At 38.9% G+C, this 18003-nt stretch overlaps 1 long non-coding RNA gene across 2 annotated transcripts in view; it reads left to right on the top strand.

Moving 5' to 3' along the window:
• Positions 1-18003, top strand: part of LOC141982396 (uncharacterized) — a 99227-nt gene that overhangs the window by 41075 nt on the left and 40149 nt on the right. The window contains exon 3 of one of the 2 annotated variants that reach the window (XR_012638060.1): positions 8947-9039. The exons of the other annotated variant lie outside the window; for it this stretch is intronic. This is a non-coding gene — a long non-coding RNA (uncharacterized LOC141982396). The remainder of the gene's footprint in view (positions 1-8946; positions 9040-18003) is intronic. 2 annotated transcript variants of the gene reach the window in all.

The raw sequence follows: 18003 nt of genomic DNA, 5'->3' as shown, positions 1-18003 counted from the left end.
CATAAGGTAGGAAGGCAACGGCTGTACCTGGAGTTCATGGTACTAGAGGTGTGAGTTCAAGGCAGGGGACCACACAGTTTAAACCTTTTAACCTTGCTACCTCCTTATCATCAGTCTTTCCTCATTCATAACCTCAAAATGTGCAGGAAGTGTTGGGATATTTTTTGGAAAGAAACTGAAGCCAACTGTTTTCAAAGCAAAGCAAACCAATTGCATTTCTATTCCTTTTTCATGACAGAGCTATACATTATGTTCAAGTTGCCAGTGGGTCGGTTATTGATATTTGATGAGAACAATGCTTTAACTAAGAGCTTTTGGGTAATGGTAAATGTACACTACTTAAAAGTCCTTTTGAAAAGAAACTTGTAGTTTGAAGTAACTGACATACATACAAAATGATCCTAAATATGCTACAAAGAATTGGGGTGGTTGCAATGAATAAAGCTGTGTGCAGGCTTCCATTTATGTGTTAATAAATTAGAGTGCAAATACATTACTGTATAAGCAATGTATCAGCAATAGTTTTCTTTTTCCAAAATAGGTGTTCTAATGGTCTCTATGGCAGCCATTATGTAATAGAGAGATGAACACTAAAAGCTGTTTTTATATGAATATATGAACATACGTTTACAAGCTGCTTTCAGATAGCAGTTCATGTGATGAGCTGACTATATATCCATGATCTTGTGTTGCCCTCATGCTGTCATTAATTCAATTGCACTGCTTCTTTATAAATCTCCAGATTTACCCTACTAGTAATTCATACAGAGTATTCCTAGAGATATATGGGAAGTGCATAACTTAAATTACCTTATAACCAGGAATGGTTACCTCTTTAGTGTTTTGAAAGGGCTTACAGAGTCTCTTACTGGACTGTATCATCATGTCTTATTGGGCAAATGTTAAAGAAATATTATTGTGGATGTACCTTTTTTATATATTACAGAGATTTTTTTTTTCATATAAAGGTTGATGCTTATCCCAAGCTATCATATGTCTTTGTTTCAAATTTCTCTGGGGAGAAAGAGGTTGTATAAATAATTCCTGGAAAAATGTAGTAAAATTTAGTGCCTTTTTTTGGTACAGCTTTTCAGGGAGGAATCATTCTGAACGGAACATGGTGTATTGTAAACTATTTTAACAGAAGTATAACAAGTATACTCTTTTATTGATAACTTTTTTTTTTTAAATGGACTACATTACAAATCTTGTGTTGATAAATTACAGTAGATGCATAAGGTCTGTTACTGTTGAGAGTTATGCCTGTTTTTATTTTCCCTTTGCTGAAAGCTGACCTGAGAATATTTTACATAGCTACTACCAAAGGACTACATTCTCTCACAAGATGACATATAAAAAACTAGCTATCCAACACACATGAGAAGAGCTTTTGGCCTAATCCTGCAAGATTCTGAGAACCGTCCATTGCCATCGGCTTCTTCGGAAACTGAGGTGTTCCAGGCTTTTTTAATAATACCATTCTACTGTAATTTTGTCACTGGGATGTTGTGAGGATGAATTCATTAAGGTTTCTACAGTTCTTTGTAGATTTTAAACACCAAGAGTAATTTAATAGCTCACTTAGGGCTAATTTCTATAATGTTGACCTATGTCACTCATTACTCCTCACCGGATTAAGTACATTAACTTCAGTGGAATTACTTGCCTGGGAAAAGGCTACAGAACTGAGCTGTTTAAGTAGTTTGGGTTGCTCTTCAAAGAGGACTAAGAGAGTTAGGTAGTCAATTTCCAGTGACTTTCAATGACAATTGAATGCCTAATTCCTTTTTGCACTTTCAAAGTGCTCAGTTCAGCCTAGACGGATCCTGACAGACATTAGTCACGCAACATATTCCATTGAAGTCTGTGGAGCAACTTACATGAGTGAGGGATATTTGTGTGAATAAGGGATTGCAAGACAGGACCCCTATATATTAATCACACACAAACAAACAACAAAAAAATGTTAAAAGGCTGTTGTTAAGGTTGCAAAGTGTCAGAGGACAGCCTGCAGCTGAGCCAGTCTCCTGGAAACCTGACAGAAACTGACGGATTGACCACACTCCCTGACTGGCTGCAGGAGTTTTCATAACAGAAATGTCATTTGGTACTATTTTGCATGTAAAATATCACAGGCAGCAGGAACCAGTAGACTGGGCACTGGAGTAGGAATCAAGAGACTTTGGTTCTGCTGCTAGCTCTGCCACTGACTTCCTGTGTTACCTTTCCCAGATTTCTTAGGTCTCTCTGTGCCTCAGTTTCCCCAGCAATTAAAATGAGGATAATAATTTGTGCCTGCCTTTTTAAAGCATTTTGAGATCAATGGGTGAAAAGTGTAATATATAAATATTAGAGAAAGTTCTGAATGAGGACTGCACTTTGTCCTACGAATGAATATGACTCACAACATGTTTCATTAGTTATTTGAGACCTTTAAGAATAATCTAATATGTAGACATATTTAAATTGTCATTTTTAAAAAAGAAAATGGACCTCATCCTGACCCCAACGGAAAGTTTGCCACAGACTTCAATGGGGACAAAATCAGGCTCAAATCTGGTACTGAAATATTTGTATATGAAGTTCAAAATTACTTTAATGTTCGTTCAGTAGTCAAAGCAAATACCATAATTTCTTAGTTTTCTTGGATATTGTTTTTGTAACATATTTAATAAGTTAAAACACATTATGATCAGTGAGTGTAAGTGGAACACAGTCAATATAAATGAATGCTGTAATGAATCATAACTATAAAATACCATTGAAACTCCACTGCAAAGGGAGAGTTTGTCAGTAATCATAACGTCCACATTTCCTAAAAAGTCCACTGGTCTTTCAGGGCACAACTTGATGCACTTACAAGTTTCTGGAGTTAGGCATCCAAAAATGGAAGCACCCAAATTTAGTGGACACTTTGGAAAATATTGGATGAAATGTGTAGTTATGGCGTGATCATTTCTATTTAATAACCATAGTTATAATAAGTTCCCTCCAAGAAGCATATTTATGTAGGATATTACACTTTCTGGTCTAATGAAGACAATTTGCACACCATTACACACCAAAGGTGTACAATACTTCCCCTGAACAGCATTGAGTTGTTGGTTAGTGTATACTGACCACATTATAAATAAAGTAATATAAAAGAGGAAGTATTCATTTTAGAGAAAAATTCCCCAGTGTAAGATAAAACAAGTGGAAACAAAAGAAGACAATATATACTTTCATGTTAGGTGCTTGTTGTTGGAGTAGAGGAGATAGCTGGAGTAAATAAACAGTGACCTGGGTGCATTATTTTCAGAGCTAAGACAATTTTTCATCAATAGTGTCATTCTAAAAAAGAAAAGATTGTTTGAAGATAGTTTATTTAGCAATGCCAAGTAATGCTGCTATGGATAAAGGACTGTCCATTATTTTACAATTGTTACTTTTTATCTTTATAGGCATTTATAATTTGCTTATTTCAAATCACATAATGCTTCAGACTGAAACTTTATACTCACTAAATATATTTTAAAAAATATGGCTGCTTTATTCACAGTTATATTCAAATGAGTTACCTTTTTATAATTTACAAAAAAATGATATTTTTCCATATTTCATAGCTAGGTCTGACCTGAAACAAGTATTATTTTCACAAAACATATGTTAAGGTTTTTAAATTTGTTTTTGTTCCACATCAAAGCTGAGACCTTTTAAAAATTTTCACAGTAAAACCCCAGACACATAAGCAATAGAACTTAGGATAGCCCAGTGACTGAGGCCCTTACTGGGCTGTAAGAAGTCCCTCCTCTGCCTGTTTCAGACTCCCTGCTTCTACATACCAGGTGTGAGTGCCCTACTGGGGGGCATGGATCAGCATTCACATCCCACTCTCCATCAGTACCCGGCCCGACCAGTGGAAGCTAATGATCCAACCAGTGGACCAAATTCGATGATGAATCCTGGTCATGTGCCACTTGCGGCACGTTGCACATATGCTAAGAAGAAGAAGTTCTCTACCTGCAGAGGGATGTGGGTCTCTGTCCACAGGGATTTCATGTGGTGCTTGAGAAACCTTCAAAACTGGTAGGTTTTCATGAAAAGTTTTAGTTTTGATAAATCAGTGTTTTCTGACAAAAAGACGCATCCCAAGCCCACTGACGTCCATGGAAACCCTTCTACGATGGTTAGAGTGCTGGTGAGCTCAGACCACTGCCTGCCATGCTGAGTATTGTCTCATTGTTTCCTTGTGCTCTCCCATCTGTTTACCCCAAAGAGCTTACAACATAAATATAAGACCAGAGACAACAGATAGATACAGAGACTGTCTTTTTATTCTGTGTTTATACTTTGGGGTCCTGGTCCGTGACTGGGGCTCCTAGGTGTTTTGGTATTACAAATAAAAATCACAGTAATGAATCAGGGCCTAAGGCTCCAAAGCTGCAAACACTTACACCTTAGTCAATTTTCAGAATAGCAGCCGTTAGTCTGTATCCGCAAAAAGAAAAGGAGGACTTGTGGCACCTTAGAGACAAACAAATGTATTTGAGCGTAAGCTTTTGTGAGCTACAGCATCCGATGCATCCGATGAAGTGAGCTGTAGCTCATGAAAGCTTATGCTCAAATACATTTGTTTGTCTCTAAGGTGCCACAAGTCCTCCTTCTCTTTTCACATTGGTCAATGAAATTACTCATGTGCTTAAAGGTAAGCATGTTCAGTGTTTGTGAAATTGGGTCCTTATTTACTGCATTATAACCTGCTATTGTAGCACATATGCTGCCCTGGTATAAAGTCACCCAGTATTCTTAAGTGCAATGGAACACTGTAGAAACAGATTGGCCTACTTCCTTGCTTTTTTTAAGGTTAAGTCAGACCCTTATAATTATGTTAACCAGAATTGTTACAAACATAGAATTTTCCCTACTGTACCAGTTAAGACTAACTCTCCATCAAGCACGTCACTCTTACGTACAGGAGGTGACAGCTTCCCATAAGACACTTTGAAAATTGAGCTGTTTTGTGCATATAGTGGAAGGGCCAGGCATACTCTGTTGGTCCCTGTGATGATCAGCTAACAACCTGAAACAGGACATTTGCTTACTTCTACTTTAGCATATTCAGTATAACGACATGTATCATTATTAGTCATAAAATTGTCCAGACAGTTTTAAAATTCAATTACAGTATTGCATTATTATTTTTTTACCTGTTACCCAAATAGGATTTTATTAGGGGGTTGTAACTAGAATCTTCAGGTAGATGAACTAGAATTAGGTAGGCTCATAATTACAGTCCTATATTTTCAGGTATAAACATATTTCAAGAGTAATCTGGTATACACACACACCGGCACACAATATTAAATTGGGTGAATGAAACTAATTATACCAGAATTAGGATGTCCATTGACACAATAACAGTGGACAAAAATCATACAGAATGTGTGGTCCCCTTCACATTTCAACTTTATATCTTGCTAAGTAGCAGTGGACCTAGACAAGATAAATTGATTGTGTACTATGGTTGAAATAGTCAGCTACTGAACTGTCCAAGTAATTTCTGCTAAGGAATTGCAGCATATACCCAGTACTTAAATCACAATTGCAGCTAAATGAAGTATTTGTCACTATCTCTTTTTTTCCACTTCTCTGTAGGGTTTCTGCAATTTTTACAAGGACCTTTTCATTTATTTTAATTTGCATGTTAACCTAGGGGGACTTATTTTACTATGTCAGTTTCAAAATGTCTCTCTCTTTGCCTTTCGGGGCAATTGGATGTGCTACTTGCATGGATTTTTTTAACAGCTATGGCACATTTTTGGAATGAAGAAGAGCCATTTAATTACTCACCTGAGATCCAAACCTTTTTTCTTTCATTTGTGACCAGTCAGAGCTGGTAAACTCAAGTACGGTTTTAATCAGATTACATCTTTCTAACACATAAAGTAGCATCATTTATTTCACCCCACTACTGTTGACAGATTTTTCTCTCATTTTCCTCTCCTACTCACATACAGTCAGCATTCTCTGATACAATCTCATTGCATGTTAGTAATTGAATGATTCTAATCGTGCTCTGAGGAAAAATTAATGTCAGCCTTTGTCCATCTTTATGATAGCCATTAAAAGAGCCACATTGTTGACCAGTTTCATTGTGCATTAAATATAATTTCAGGCAGGTTTTAGAGTTAGCGGATTTCATTAAAATTAAAGATGGTCAGATCAGACTCTGTCCCTTTGTAATAATGTCTTACTCTTGTTTGATGCACAGGCTCTCTTTGCTCTTATGTATACTATGCAAATATTTCACTGCCCTGTTTTTAAATTCCATTCATGTTAAATTCAGAACTATAATAATTTTAGAGTGTTTCCCAGCTATCTCCAAGAGCTGCCAACAAAAGTTTCCCTTAGGAAACTTATATGCTCACAGACTTCAAATATATCAGAATGGAGAAGAGACCAAACATGTACACGCTGGTAAATGACCGATAGCAGCACCACATTACAACATTAGGTGTTAATAACCCTGATAATCCTGATATCCTACTATGATGTGGGTTTGCAGATTTTAGAGAATGAGATGAGTGTACAGTGTGATACTGTATAAAAGGGAAGGTGACCACCTACACTAATATTGTCACACTGTTACAGAATTGCAATAAATCATGTACAAAGTGTGTCTTGTAAGGTATCATTAGAAAAGTTGTAATCTACGGAACAATGCTATCTCAATGAAATGTGTGTATGAAGGTATGAATGTGGGTATGAAGGTATGAATTTTTACTATATGCTTCTTACTAAACATGTGGGGTTCTTGAATAACACACACAAGACAGATTTACATCAAGACTAATCAGCCATGTGTTGATGGGCCATTAAGGAGAATCATCTCTTCTAGTGGGCCCCTCTTGAGGATGCCTCAGAGAGGATGTGGACAATGGATTCATGACTCAGCAAGGCACGAAGAATATGTAATGCATGGCTCCATATTTCAGCCAGTACTTTTCCAGGCTCGTGGACTGAAGCTATAAATTGGAGATGGTGACATTATCTTGCTTCCTCATTGCTGACCCACATCTGTGGACTGTGATTTCTAACCAGGGGAGCTTTGGACAGTGGACTGAGGACCCCAGTGTTTTGGCTGGCCCAGAGAGGCTTACTGAAAGCTACCAGATTTAACATCACTGTTATTACCCTGATCTACAGACTCTGAAATCAGCTGTAATGTATATCATTCACCTTAACCTTTTAATAATTCTCCCCTTCTCTTTTTATTAATAAATCTATAGTTAGTTTACTAAGGATTGGCTTCAGTGTGATTTTTGGGTAAGATCTGAAGTATATTCTGACCTGGGGTGAGTGGCTGGTTCTTTGGAACTGGAAGAACCTAGTAAATGTGATTTCTGGTTTTAATTATTATTTAACACAGAAGTCCAGTTTGTCTGGGTGGTAATAGTGGCTGGAATGCCTGAGGGAGACTTTTTGTGGCTCCATATTAAGCTAGTGTTAGCAATACAGGAGTACACAGTGGTTGCAGGTTTGGTTAAATCTAATTATAGAATATATATCATGGGTTGATGTGTCTGCCCTTTTTCTGACAGTCTGTCCTGCTTTTGGCAATCTCAGCTGTGACCCACCTCAGTGCTGGGGAAGTACTCTTTCAATTAATGACAAACACTGATATGATGCAAGCTATGTCCCTATAAATAAAAAAAATGTAGGAAACTTATTCTATCATCAGCCTTTCCTGAAAGTGCTCAGTCCTGGCATTGCTAGCAAAGACATCTGAAAATAAATATTTTCACATAAGAAGACATTTTTTTTATGATTAAAGAGACAATCTGCATAGAATCTCAGTAAAGTAATAACTAAAAATGGGTTGCAGTGAAGAAATAACACAGTGCTTGGCTAAATGATTATTATGTCAACAGCAATAGGAGTGATAACTGCTGTTGAGCCAGAGGGAGACTCAAGTCACAGGAGAGCATGGCATGTGTGACAACATGCCATTTAGGAACACTGCCCAGATGCTATCTGCAGGGAAGGTTCCATTTGGCTCTAGTGGCTTAAGGGCATCTAGAGAAATACAGATTACAGATTGAACAACCCATAGCCATATATATTTATGTGTAGCTGTTTTACTTATATGTGTAATGCTATATTTATCGTTGTCTGTTGAAGACTTTGATTTTATTATTGTGCAATCACACAATAATTGCTAATTGAGAAAATTACAATAAAATTATTATATTCTGTGCTTCATAGTAACAATTAAATTGGAGCTACACTTCATGCCTCTGGCATATATGAGCGAACAAACCCCTCCAACTCACAAACTTGCTGTCATTTTTCTGGTATGCTCACTCTATATCATCAACAGCCTCAAAGCATCCCACAGGACTGAGATGATGAGGGAGCATTAATCATGCCAATGAGAGGGATACTTGATACTTTTACAAGCATGCTAAACAGCAGATTGGAAAACACTGGGATCTTATTCTCATCTAACTACATTTTTGTACTGGAGTGTAGCAGGTAACTCAAGCTGCTAGTTTTGTCAGGGACTGAAACAAAACATTGGGGAGGGGAAGTATAGAAAAAATCTTCCTATGAAGTAAATATTAGCACTCTCATTTTAGAAATTGGGAAACTGTGTGACTTTCCTAAAGCCCCCCCATGGAAACTGTGGCATGGCAGGAATAGAACAGAGGGTTCCTGATTTCCCTCCCTCTCCGCTTATCCTTAAGACTGTACTTTCCTTCACAGGGATATTAGGCATTGTGATAAAAGATATTGAGTTTGGGGACTGGAGAAGATCCACATAGAGTTCACAATGAGACTACTGACAACAAAGGAACACAGATAATTAGCAAAATGATCTTGCCTAGAAGCAGACAATACCTTTAAGAGGGCTGAAATCTATATTAACAGATCTATTTCTTCTGATTTCCATTTACACTACAGTACCAAGTAAGCTTTTGGCTAGCCCTTACCTGGGATCCCTGAAGGTGCAAGAAATCAGTCACATCACATATTTATACAATGGGTCTTCTGAAAGTGAGTAGCAAATTTACATTTCCCTTACCTTGGATTACCTGCAGAAATGTTCCTTTTAGGAAATGTGTGTGAGCACTAAGTAGAAAATGGTTCAAAGAGGTTAATTTGTACCCTGTTTTAAAATCTAAGATACAGTTACTTTATGTAAGTTTATACATGTCAGAGTAGGTCTAGCCCAGGGGTTGGAAGGCTGTACTGACTTACAACCCATGCAACTCCAAAGACTTTGGAATATGCCCTAGAAAGGCAAAAGGAAGAATGAGAAGTTTACACTTGGCAGGCTAGACCTGGCGCAAAGGCCAAAGGGTCCAATGATTATGCTTTTCTCAAATAAAGGAATTTGGAGCTCAGTTAAATGTTGGTGCTATGTTACTGATGATGTTCAGACATTTAATGGTATGAGCAGTACATGAAGCAGCATCCTAGATCCCAAAGCCCCAAATTCTTGTATAATCAATAGGAAAGTGCATTTATTGCTGTGCTCACCAGAACCTATTGAACCTTTAATTTTCCAGGTTTTTTTCCCCTTGGTTTCTGTGATTTTTCTTTTAGAAGTAATCGAGCATTTCAAAAATTGTCCCAGTCAGAGGGTGGAATACTGACAGCATAATCTGTGTCTATTTAATATCAATAATACATCTATATTTATTTAATATATTCTGTTGCCATATAGCCAATAAAGATTCAGTCACCACGTGTTCACCTACAGAAAAAATGTGAAGAATCTACTAATAGAAAAGTTTAGTGGTGTCTATTCTCTATTGCCTCTTCGGTGAACTTGTTGAAATCAGACTATTGCTGGGAGGATGAGGCAGCTCAGAGGTCCATCATATGACCCATGGGCATGGCAGTGGAAGAAAGCCATATCTCCACCATCCTCCAAGCAGCACATAGACAAAAAACATCTTCTTCTAAAGTCTTTTTCAGAGTCCAGGAGTGCCTGCAGGGGACCTTCTCACTTCTCTGCTCACAAGTGCCACAATTCACAATCTTAGGTGCCTAAAAGATAGGGTCCTACAATCCTACATCCATATTTACACACACACACACACACACACACACACACACACACACACACACACACACACACACACACACACACACACAAGCTCTGCTCTGTGCTCCTTGGCCATAGCCAAAGATTCATGCAGCAGAGTCCATCACTCAAGAGAAAGTGCTGTGTATCATCATTCATCATGCTGGGGTGGGGGTGGGGGGTGGATCAGTGTTCACATCACACTCCCCATCAGTACTTGGGCTGGGCCAGGGAAGCTAATGATTCAACCAGCAGACCAAATTTGGTGATTAATCCTGGTCTCGTGCCAACTGAGGCACTTTGTGCATACACTCAGAAGAAGCTTGTTGAGATACAATATAAAACACAGTTCAAAATTCCAGCACCACTCATGCTCACCTTTGAACTTTTCTCCCATTTCCAAAGTGTCCAAAACTGAGTGCTCAAGTTCCCTGCAGCAGTCCAAGTTTAAACATTTCTCTGCTAATATTAATTTAAGACCAGACTCTGATTTTTACTTATACTGGTTTGCCCACTACTAACTCCATGGATTTGAGTCTAATTAGTCCTGATTAACCCTAGTGTGAATGAGATCAGAATCAGGCACATGCCTTTTATCTGGATAAAAATATGGGTGTTTAAGCTTGTGGCTAGGGCTGGAGAAAGAAGGAGCTTTCTGCTCCATTTATTAGTGAATCAGAGGAAGAGACAAAATGAGCAGACCTCTTCATTTGTGTAAGTGACACTTCCCATGCTGGTATTAACATTTTTGGCCATTTTGGTTAAAATTATGATGTAGTAGTAATCAACTGTTATTATCCTTATTGTATGACTAAAGGGCATAAGAACTGTATTGAACGTGCCCTGAGCGAGGGATCCCCCGAACCAAGACCTCAGTCTTGAATCACTGAATTGTGAGGTGAATCATAGAATCATAGAATATCAAGGTTGGAAGGGACCTCAGGAGGTCATCTAGTCCAACCCCCTGCTCGAAGCAGGACCAATTCCCAGTTAAATCATCCCAGCCAGAGCTTTGTCAAGCCTGACCTTAAAAATTTCTAAGGAAGGAGATTCTACCACCTCCCTAGGTAACGCATTCCAGTGTTTCACCACCCTCCTAGTGAAAAAGTTTTTCCTAATATCCAACCTAAACCTCCCCTACTGCAACTTGAGACCATTACTCCTTGTCCTGTCCTCTTCTACCACTGAGAATAGTCTAGAACCATCCTCTCTGGAACCACCTCTCAGGTAGTTGAAAGCAGCTATCAAATCCCCCCTCATTCTTCTCTTCTGCAGACTAAACAATCCCAGTTCCCTCAGCCTCTCCTCATAAGTCATGTGTTCCAGACCCCTAATCATTTTTGTTGCCCTTCGCTGGACTCTCTCCAATTTATCCACATCCTTCTTGTAGCGTGGGGCCCAAAACTGGACACAGTACTCCAGATGAGGCCTCACCAATGTCAAATAGAGGGGAACGATCACGTCCCTCGATCTGCTCGCTATGCCCCTACTTATACATCCCAAAATGCCATTGGCCTTCTTGGCAACAAGGGCACACTGCTGACTCATATCCAGCTTCTCGTCCACTGTCACCCCAGGTCCTTTTCCGCAGAACTGCTGCCTAGCCATACGGTCCCTAGTCTGTAGCTGTGCATTGGGTTCTTCCGTCCTAAGTGCAGGACCCTGCACTTATCCTTATTGAACCTCATCAGATTTCTTTTGGCCCAATCCTCCAATTTGTCTAGGTCCCTCTGTATCCTATCCCTGCCCTCCAGCGTATCTACCACTCCTCCCAGTTTAGTATCATCCACAAATTTGCTGAGAGTGCAATCCACACCATCCTCCAGATCATTTATGAAGATATTGAACAAAACCAGCCCCAGGACCGACCCCTGGGGCACTCCACTTGACACCGGCTGCCAACTAGACATGGAGCCATTGATCACTACCCATTGAGCCCGACAATCTAGCCAACTTCCTACCCACCTTATAGTGCATTCATCCAGCCCATACTTCTTTAACTTGCTGACAAGGATACTGTGGGAGACCATGTCAAAAGCTTTGCTAAAGTCAAGAAACAATACATCCACTGCTTTCCCTTCATCCACAGAACCAGTAATCTCATCATAGAAGGCGATTAGATTAGTCAGGCATGACCTACCCTTGGTGAATCCATGCTGACTGTTCCTGATCACTTTCCTCTCATGTAAGTGCTTCAGGATTGATTCTTTGAGGACCTGCTCCATGATTTTTCGGGGGACTGAGGTGAGGCTGACTGGCCTGGTGAAATGGTGAGAAATCTGATTAAGGATCCTAAATGCCATTTGAATCCTCTTCCATACCATTCCTTGCTGGGGCCTCAGAGTGTAATAGCAGATGTGAATAGACTCCACTGAGCACCCTTCTCCTCCTACCCAGTAACCAATAGACCTGAAACCACTGGGCTAGACATCAGAGCCTCAGGACCCAGGCGTGGCATTGTGGCTGATAACAGCATGGCAGTGAGAGACAATACAGGAGATTCAGCAACAACAAGGCACTCCAGACACAGAAACCTAAGGGCTGTAATCACTCATAGCTGGGCTAGGTGGTTGTGGCTTCTTGTGACTGGACTAGATGAGGAAGAGTGGTAGCAGCAGCAAAAAAAAAAAGAGAGAGAGAGAGCGAGATGGCGGCGGAGAGGCAGCGAGGCATCTTCACTGAAACCAGGCACCATTCCCTCTACCCTGTGGGGCTGGAGGTGAATGTGACTGATTGCATCCCGAAACTTTGGCATTTTGCTACTCTGTCACAACAACCTGTGAGTGAGGTGCAGCAGAGAAAACGGGCTTTCATGTTAAAGACACACTTATTGATTGGATGCTCACCCCAGCAGGTGGGGAAACTGAGGTGCAGGATACTGCCAAAAGATACTGTGTGGGTGGGTGTTTTACTTATTTTTTGAAGACTGTTGTGTTATTGCTGCAGTGTTTTCCCAAATTGGTGCCATGTCTCCTTTTCCCTTAATAACACTTTTCTTATGTTATATGTTAACTCAATATCCATGAGTTATATGTTAACTCAGTATCCATGAAGGGAAAATGTTGCCTGTTAAAGGTGCCCATGAGCGGTATTTAAATTTCCCATCTTTTGGGTGGGCTCAAGATATTTTGTTTTACAATGTAAAGAGGAACCCCTAGATAGTGAATCACGCCTTTCTTGCCTCAAACAACACAAGGTGGAAAGGTTACAGATGGAATCTCTACTTTCTTAGGGCATGGCTATACTGGAAACTTCAAAGCACTGTCACGGGAGCCTCCTAGCGCTGGGAGTCTGTCCACACTAGCGTTTAAACCGCTCTCACTTGCTGCGCTCAGGAGGGTGATTTTTCACACCCCTGAGCCAGCAAGTTAGAGCACTATAAAATGTAAGTGTAGCCAAGCCCTTATTCTCTGCTACAGACAGTCAAATTTTTTCTAACAAAATGTTTTTCCATTGGACAATGCCATTTTACTGAAATCCAAACTTTCTGCAGGAAAGTGTTGATTTCAACAAAATTTCATTTTGAAATGAAAAATCAAAAGGAAGCACTCTGTTAATGTTAACAATTCTGTTTGACAGTTTTAAATAGTGCATTTTGATTTTTTGTTTCAGAATGACTTTCAAAATGTTTATTTCATATTATTAAAAAAAGGTACAGCAAAACAAAATGGTTCAGTTTTTCCCCCCAAATGAAACATCTTGATTGACCCTAAACAAAACAAAATTGAAAATTTGTTTTGCAGGAATATTTAAAATTCGATGTTATTCTGAATGAAAGCAAATTTTAAAATTGTGGAATTTTCCATGAAAAAGAAATTCCAGTTTCCAGACAGCTCCACTGTTTTATGCATTTTCTCATTTTGCGGAAACAAAACAAAGCAAACAAACATCAAAAAACAACAAAAGCAATTTATCATTCTAATTACACACACATTTTTAATATGCTATTAATCTGGAGTTGAATTTTACTTTTCAAATAATAAATCCCATTTTATCCCTTTAAAATCTGATAAAGTATGTAACTTAATGTTTTGAGTGAAGGTTTTGACTTTATATTTCTTGAGAAAGAGTTGTGTACTAATTATCAGCAACATTTCTTCCCTTACTCAGCACTTGTGCGTACTATAGCTATGCCTTTATATTACCTAATGTCTAATTGATTATTAGTTAAGAGATCCTAATTCAGCAAAATGAAAGAATGCCAGAAAGAATAGCCAGTGGGGTCATGCTCTTCTAATAACCAACTCATTTCCAGCTGTTAAAGCAATAAAATAGAAGAAAATTGTAACTGCTTTAAAAGAGCCTTTGGGCAAAATTAATTTTCCAGATTATGCATTTGCTGTATAAATTCTTCTTGAAGCATAACAGCATTAGATTATAAAATGTATTTTCCTTACATTTACACTTTACCCTAAACTTAAGAGTGGACTTTCTGTTAATAGATTTACCACATATTAGTAAGCAAGTATGGAATAAAGTTTAAAAAGCACATTAAAATGTACGTAAAGCAACAAACAACAAAGCCATTATAGCTATTTGCATTCAGTTGAATATTGTAAAATGCCTTCATAATACAAATGAACGTTACAGTACAGCCAAGAAGTTGAATACAGTTGTTACTGCAATTGGCATTAAAGAAGTGCAGTAACTATGAGAAAGATGCTTCTCTAAGCTCCATGTAATTAAAAAAAAAATAGCCCTCTCTAAAACATTTTTAAAATAGTTGTTCAGTAACATCTATGACATAGACATAACCCATGATGGTGTGGCATGGTATAAATGTTTTATGAGAACATAAAGCCACTTGTAATGCAATTATCCCAAATTCATGTCAATAAATATTTTGTACCACGCCATCATGTATAATCCAATTACAGAAATGAGTATGTAGAATTTGAGTAATTAAGTACTGAAAAATAGCGTGACAGCTTCGGTACCAAAAAAGCCTACCTTCCGAATGATTATTTGCAGCTCCATGAATTTATTAGCCCTTCCACATTTCTCAACACTGCCATAAACTGAAGGAGAATAAATAGATAAATGGGAATAAATGGAGATAAGTAAAACAAAACAGTAAGCCAGACTTGATTGCGTGTTGACAAAAAGATGACCAGAGTCTCAGATCCAAGCTAAATCTCACAGGGCTGTGGCTGGAGCACTTTATAACCTACTTGAGGGATCTCCTCTGCTTATGCAGTGGCAGTACTAATAGACCCTTTCCAGTGCCCCTTTGGTAGAAGGATGGACTAGCCCAATCAGGTGCAAGCAAGATTAAGGGCAGGAAAATAGATTCCTGCTAACCCTTATTAAAATAATAAAATAATAATAATAATTAATAATTAATAAAAAAGTGGAGCAGTGAAAGGAAAAGATACACTGGGTCCCTTTCTTATCTTGCATAGAGTACTTTTGCACTGGTGTACCACCATTGATATAAATAAAGTTATTCCTGATTTACACCAGAATAAAAGATCAGCCACGCCTACTGCTTCTTGGTAGAGATGGAGGAAAATAAAGAGGAAGGGAAGACAAAATTACTGATAGTTCCTCATTTGAAAACCTCAAACTGATGAATTCTCAATGTACTCAGTCCACAGGTAGCATTAAGCTGTAAAATCATGACTGAGAAGCTCATTGAGAGTTTAGGATGGAAAATGTATATATGCAAATAATTTATTATATGTTATTAATTATTGTATTTTATATTTTCATTATATTTAATTAGAAATACAGTCTGAGTGAAAAATAAGAAATAAAAATAAGTGTTCTAATTTGCCTCAGGTTAGGATTTTATTGTTGGATTGATTGGAATCATCATTCATGAAGCAGAAACAGTCTCAGACATCAGAGTGGGCCAGACTTTTGCTGAAAGCAGCCTCAGTCCTTCTTGAGATGACAGTTCAGTAGACAACTTAAACACAAGGCTAACTTTAAGCACATTAACACTCCCATTAGCTTCACTTAGTTTAGAATTAAGCTTGTGATTAAGCACCTTGATGAACCAAGGCCTGAAAGAATTCATTTAAACCAGCTTTTGTATGCAACTTTTCATATGGACCAATAGCAAGATTCCCCCACTCTCGCCCACCCTTCTGTTTGTACTTTTTTCCATTCCCTCTTTATGCCGTGGTCAGCAAAATGTTCCACTTCTAATATCTCTTCATTTTTGTCTCGGTTATATTTTGTAGATTCACTGTTTTGCACTGGACTATCAATAACACAACCTGTGTTCCATGCAGATTTGCATGCAACTGTTCTTAGTCTGGGAAGTCATTAGACAGTGTCAGTGTCAGCTGTGCTCAACTGGTGCAAAAGTTTGTCACTATTCCTGTGTAAGAGTACTGTAAAAAAACAGATATTATGGCAAACAGAATAAGAAGCTTGTCAAATGATCGCTAAAAATAATATCATAGTTTCCCCTGGGCTCCTGTACACAGAGCTAGTAAAATATAAAGGCAATGTAATATTTGCTTAAGATGCTTGTTAGTTTGCTTAAAACTTGTATTTACATTCCAGAATTTATTCTCAATAATTTTATATTTGAATCATCCTGTGTCAAGATACTCTTACAATGGGTATTGAAGGGAAGGGTAACCCATTTCTTATTATTTGAAGTCTCTTTTTTGTTGGTGGGTTTTTGTTCTTCTTGTTATTTTGTTTTTTACATATACCAAACAGTGAAATGGTAGAGGGTAGAGGGAGCCGGGCTGCGGCAAGCGGGGACACAGGCAGCTTCTGGGCTGGCCTCAGTGGGCTGGGGCTGGAGAAAGAGAGCCTGTGTAAGCTGGAAGCTTCTTGGCTGGCCGCAGAGGGCTGGGGCTGGGAGGAGACAGGCAGGCAGCTAAGTAGATGCAATATCTGGCACCTTCTTTGGTTAGAAGACCTCAAAATCCCAACTTCTCTCCACCCTGAACCCATCCTGAACCTCTCAAGTCAACCCAGTAGCTTATGCACTGTCCCACAGTCTACCCCCACAGGCACCCTGGATTATAGTTTAACTTTGGGGGGTCACATGAAATTAAAGCAAGGAAGACAAGTTCTTTTGCACAGCCTCACACACACACAGACATGCACTTTACCCAGATAGCACAAGAGTTACAGCTAGGCAAAACTAAGCTTCTGAATATAATCCCCTTTATACTGGTTTCACCCCGGTTGTGAGTCTCTGGGTTTGGTTCAAGTCCTTAAGGGAGGTTACTTCCCTCTTGCCTCCATTCTTTCTGCTGAGACTTCTGCTTCTGGCAATGACGGCTCCTGTCATGGCTGATTCCCCATTCTGGCACTTTGAGTGCAGAATGTGGGGGCCCGCAAGGATTCTAAAAATTAATGCTGGCCACTCCAGGCTGGTATTAAACTCCCAAGGTCACAGCTTCTCTCTAACCTTGGATGGATAAGGAGTACTTCTGGCACCTTAGAGACTAACAAATTTATTTGAGCATAAGCGTTCGTGAGCTACAGCTCACTTCATTGGATGCATACAGTGGAAAATACAGTGGGGAGATTTTATATACACAGAGAACATGAAACAGTGGGTGTTACCCACAGACTGTAACGAGAGTGATCAGGAAAGGTGATACAGACTAAGATGGCTGCTACTTGGATGGATAGATGCTGCCACCACCCAAGTGCAAAAAACCCCTTTGGACCCAGGAAGGTGCACTTGAGAATTCGTCCCTCTGGGATACCCTCAAGCCCTTTCACCACCACCCCCTCTGGGAAAGAGTTGAAAAAGAAAAATAAAGGAAATCAGCTATTGCCACCAGCTAATTAAACAACATCTGAACAAACCTCTTAGGACACACACAAAAAATCCTATTTTTTCCAGTGATTTGAGAAATGCAGTTATTGGCTTTGAGATCTTAGCTGCTGCTTCACTCAGTTGTTTTCACTATCTCTTGTTTGCACCACTTTCAAATCTCCTCTTCATA

Source organism: Natator depressus, chromosome 1, assembly GCF_965152275.1.
Source record: "Natator depressus isolate rNatDep1 chromosome 1, rNatDep2.hap1, whole genome shotgun sequence".
Classification (NCBI taxonomy): Eukaryota; Metazoa; Chordata; order Testudines; family Cheloniidae; genus Natator; species Natator depressus.
This window is presented reverse-complemented; position numbering and strand designations above follow the sequence as displayed.